We start from the raw sequence: 5,571 nt of genomic DNA on the forward strand, positions 1-5,571 counted from the left end.
AAGTATTGATGGTTGAAGTGGTTCAAGATATCTGAAAACACAAATTGACAAGAATCCAAAATACACTGATGATTGTGCTGTCAAACGATGAAACTATAATATGGAATCTATGAAAAGGTTGTGGGGGTCCCTGCTTCATCTCTCTCTCAATTAAGGGGTCCTTGTCCTGAAAACGTTCAAGACCCCTGTTATAGAGTGTTTGTTCAGTAACAGGGGTCTCCCTGTCTCTCCACCTCTTTAATAAACAGAAAATACATTTTCAGGTGGGTGGCCAATCTTCAGTCAGTCAGGAGAAAGTACCCATTTATCAGCTTCAATGTTATAGTGTTCCAGTTCCAATTTTGTCTGTTAATTTCTTTGAGTAATCACTTCCAATTTCACTTGTTTAATCTGTATGCAGTGTGAGTTCTCTCACCTGATTGGAAATAAATTGGCTTCCCGACCTGAAGATGCATTTTCTGTTTAATCAAGAACTGGAAGGACGGAGAGGCCTCTGTTATTGAAAAAACACAATGTCTGGCATATAAAGCAATTTAACAATTTGTTATTTTGTCAAAAAATATCACTTACCCTACCTTTAATTGATGTGTACCCTTATCCACTGTAACACCAGCGCCCCTAGTTTGGGAATTTCTTTTCCCGAATATTGTCAAACATTTTGAATACATTTCTTTCTAATGCTACCAGTAAGACTCCCTAATCGGGAGATAAGCGACCGTCACGTCGCATACACAAACTTTAGAAGGCAATCGTAGCCAATCAGGAGGGAATATGATCTAAGTTGATGACATGACTTTAGAGATACTGTGTACTCTGGCGCGGCAGGGGGAGAGCGGAAACCAGGAGGTTAGGTAGTTGGCACTGGGTGAGAAAATGGGTTGCTAAACTGTGAGATAAAAATTGTAAAAAATAAAGAGATACTGTGTACTGTTTTGTGTGATTTAGGCCAAAATCTGTAGGAGCAGTGTCCAAAAATGTGTTTAGCAAACATCTGCCTGATGGTGGCGCTAGAAGAGGGCCATGTGAGAAATCAGGGCTGTGATTTGCCATCCAAGGAGTGTGTGCAAAGTTTGGCATCGATAGGGCCAACGGTGCCAGAGATAGAGTAGGGGCAAAAGTGTGACGTGATTTGACAGACAGACGGACAGACAGACAGACAGCCGTTCAAGCTCACAATACATTGCAATGCGACATATTGTGAACATATGGATCGGCTACTCACTGTTCTTCTTACAGAGTAGGGAGTTTTTGATTGATTGATTGATTGATTGATTGATTGATTGATAGATAGATAGATAGGTAGTACAATCAAAGGCGGATAACTCAAAAAACCCCAGTTGGCTTGTTTCCATTTTGGTACATACACTACAAAGGATGCTACTACCAAGGAGGAGTTAATCTATGCTCGCTTGGGGACCGGAATCATTGACGTAAATGTCTTGTAATCAATTTTTTGTCTTCGGAATGCGACAAATACAAAAAAATATTATTGAACTCAAGTCTCTATGGCGTGAGTAATCAATAGGAAAAAAGTCATTTTGGGGGTGAATTACTCCTTTAAGCCTAATTTATCACACAAATCTTATTAACAATGCAACACATTTTGTTGTTAGTCAATGTGAACAGCCATTCTGTCTGGAGTTTACTTTCGGGAACTCATAAACTTCCTGTAAAACTTGCCTGATTTAGATTTTTTTGCACTGTGCCATGTGCCGAAAATAGCCAATCTACAAGCTTGTGACACATAAATGTGTGAAAGAGTATATTTCCTGTCCATGGTACTGAGAGAAACATAACATACTGTTGGTTAAAACATGTTTGAATATTACCACCTAAATGTAGTGTACAGAAAATATTTGTTTTGTTTTTATCAAGATATCCTTTAATTCTGTTGTCGGGTTTTATGCAATGCTATGCAACTTTCTTTGGGGACTTTGAGCATTATTTGATTTTTGGACTGTCAGAAGATTGGCAGTTTTTATCGGATGTTACTGTGTTATTTTGGAATCTATTTTCATTGGAAGCATTCAAGGTGCTTTAAGGAACATTACTTTTACGGAAGTAGGGACAAAAAATCCTGGTTTGCAAATTTTCTGTTAATTTGTAAATTGGAAGTCAATGGACTGATTGATTATTTGAGTTGAACGATGACAACAGTTCTGTGTTTTAATTTCGGTCTGCAATACAGGGTTTAATTACAGTACAACGACAGGACTCAGACATACAATTTATGGTTCTGATTGTTATAACAAGGCATCCCAATGTGATGCTTTGTTAGCTTGTAGATCAGCTGTCAAGTAAAAAAAAGCCTTAGGTTAGTGTTTGGCTCAGGGGAGTTGTATGGTTTACAACAGCAGCTCAGTATTGTATTGAAACAGGTCTCTAAACATAAAGAAACATAAAAACCAGAGAGGCAGCGGTACTGTAAAGTCTGAGAGAGTGCATTAAATATGAATGGCGTTTGCTAGACTGTATGGCCATAAATCATGTTCAGTGACGCTGTGTAGTGTATGTTCTCCAAGTCATCGGTCAACATGAATAACCCCTGTTAACTCAAATCTCAACATGGTTGCATGCCAGGGTTCAATTTATAGGACTTGTTTTAAGTGCTGTGGATGTGTTTGAATGGTTCAGAAGCCATAACGCTTGTGTTTCTGGCAGGACGTTTCCTGTGTATGACGTTTAGCCCCTATAGAAAAAGCATTACGATTTTATTGAGTGAAACGTGCCAGAATATCCTCACACACACACGCACACACACACACACACACACACACACACACACACACACACACACACACACACACACACACACACACACACACACACACACACACACACACACACGCATCTAATGAGAGATGTGCATGCATCTAATGAGAGATGTCAGTTTATTAGATAGTTAGCATAATTAAGATGTTTTTTATAGACATACAGGCCAGTGCTGTTTTACCAAATGGGTTGCTGAATGGTAGACAGTGTCAATATGTGCACAGTTGTAAGGGCAATATGCATATACTAACTAGATCACTGCTTCCCAAACAGTGTGTCGGGAGTCTCGGGACCCATTTGTGGGTCGCAGACACATTTTTATGGGTCCTTTAATTTTATTTCAAAAATTGTGACTGACTGATTGTTTGTGTGTGTGTGTGTGTGTGTGTGTGTGTGTGTGTGTGTGTGTGTGTGTGTGTGTGTGTGTGTGTGTGTGTGTGTGTGTGTGTGTGTGTGTGTGTGTGTGTGTGAATTCAAGGGAATGTCCGCTTTTTACTGCTCCCCAAAGAAAAGATTGCTTTATTTCAGAACAATACAGCTGAGGTTTATTGATTGTAGATGTATTGGTGTTAGGCCCCCAGTGGGCACTTACTAGGAAATATATGAGGGGTCGCTAATGCATTGAGAGAGATATATGGGGGTAATTTATAGGAGTTCGAGTGGTGTCCTTTGGCTATGTTCTGGCTCTGACTGTGTAGGTATGTTCAGAAACTGTATCCAGGGAGGTTGTCCAACTGTCACAGAGTTTTCATTTTTTTCTTTTTTTTTTTGCTGAATGCCATAAACAGAAGAATAAGATTATGAGTGAGTAGAATAGAGTAACGAAGTCATGACGTGACTCGCTCGTCCCCCGGTTCCAATGAAGTAATTCTCTATGGAGAATAACATTGAGTCATCTTAAAATCGTCTCATATAAGCGTTGCGGTCCAAAAATAAACAAACGGTCTTTGCGATATTGTCGGCGAGGTGGCTCTGTGTGGTTTATGAGAGTCACTCATATTTGATAAAGCCTGTTTCTAGCGAAAATTTAACTAATTCGGTGACAGTAACATTAGCGTTTTCTCACCATCAGTTGATTCCTCATATCCATATGAGTCAAACCGCTGAGATCATTTGTTTATAATTGGAACACAGTTCTTATATGATGCGATATGAAAAAGGTCTATGGGAATTCAGAATGGGGAAGAAAACCGCGAACCAGGTAGGATGTGTAAATTGCGTCACACTTCACTACTCTATAGGGAAGGTTTGTAATAATGGGGAAAATAAAATAAGGGAGTTGGCTCTGAAAGAAAGTACTTTAATATTACATTCAAAACAATTTAAATGACATTCAGTTGCACTGATTTTATAAGATAACTCCAGGACTCCAGCTGTCTCAGATAGGAAAATTACTTTTCTCCCACATAGGTCCACGTCAACAGCTGCAAAATATCACATATTTATAAGAGATACTGTATCGGCATTATAGCTTTTGCCAAGGGTATAGGTTTCAATTCAAATTAATGTAAAAAAGAGGTATATTTGCATATGGCCAATAATATTCATCTGAAAACATGGGAAAACAAATCGTCGACAACAACAGTAAAACATCTGAATGCCCTACTAGCAGACCCTGGAGGCTGTGCTTCTTACTGTAACACCCAACCAGAAATATCTATGCAAAGTTGAAACATTGGCCTGAGGGTGGCACTAGTGAAAAGGACATGGGGGCTACTCAAATGTTTATATTTTATCCTCCAGGGATCATGAATGCGCTCTTGTGCAAGTGCATATTTTGGCCTAAGGGTGATGCTAGAGGGAAGACCATGGGGTCACCAGAATCAGTAGGGTTCATCATCCTTTGGGGAGCACGAAGGGCTATACTATAGCAAGTTTCATGGCAATCCAGGCAGTAGTTTTCAAGATATCTTAGTAAAATTGGAATGGACCAACAGCTCCTGACAGGTCACACAATTGTTTTTTTGTTGTTGTTTTTGCCCCTGGACTAGTTTAAGCTGGTTTATAGGGCTGGCAATCACTGCGTAGTACTGTAGTCCACACTGTGATTTCCATGGGGCCCTGGCCAGGAATTTCTCCAATTAGCCGAACATGGCATGGGTATTGCATAGCCTGGATTTGTCATAACCCCTGCCTAGAGGAGAAGGCTGCGGGGATAGCTCGGCCTGGCGGCCCAGGGAACGTCGGAGGTTTTGATTATCCCCGCACGTTCTGTCAAAGGCAATCCGCGTGTGAGAAGACAGATGGAGTGAGCATCTCCAGTTAGACCAGTTTGGTCATAGTCAAATGCAGCAAAGATTTCAACAGTAATTTCCGCAATTGGTGGTAGGTACTACTTAGAATTGGTAATGTGTGGAAGGTACACCTTCCTCGCTCCACAACTGGACCAGGAGCCTTGGCACTTCTTCCGTCTTCTGGATGTATATTGTGGCTTGCAGGGAGAGCCTGAAGACACCCACTCTTCGCTGACTGACTCGCTCTGACTGACTCATCGTCCCCCAACTTGGCTTATCTGATGCAGTAGAATCCTGGCTGGTAATGGGCTTTACACATTCTGCTTCTTTGAGGTCATCCTAGATAATATGCACTTGATGATGGTCCATGTTCAAGGACAAAGGCTTCCAGTGTCAGCCACTATATTACATGGGAAGTTGGGACACTTCCATTAGATATAGCTTTCTGCACTTCAATGGCATAGGCTCTACTTTTCTCCTCTCCATCTAGTTTACTGTTGGTCCCTGGCTTCTTCTTTGAACACTGGCTCATGAAATTCCTGTTCTAGAGCTCTGATAAACCACC

Source organism: Nannobrachium achirus (genome assembly GCF_963921795.1).
Source record: "Nannobrachium achirus genome assembly, chromosome: 3".
Classification (NCBI taxonomy): Eukaryota; Metazoa; Chordata; class Actinopteri; order Myctophiformes; family Myctophidae; genus Nannobrachium; species Nannobrachium achirus.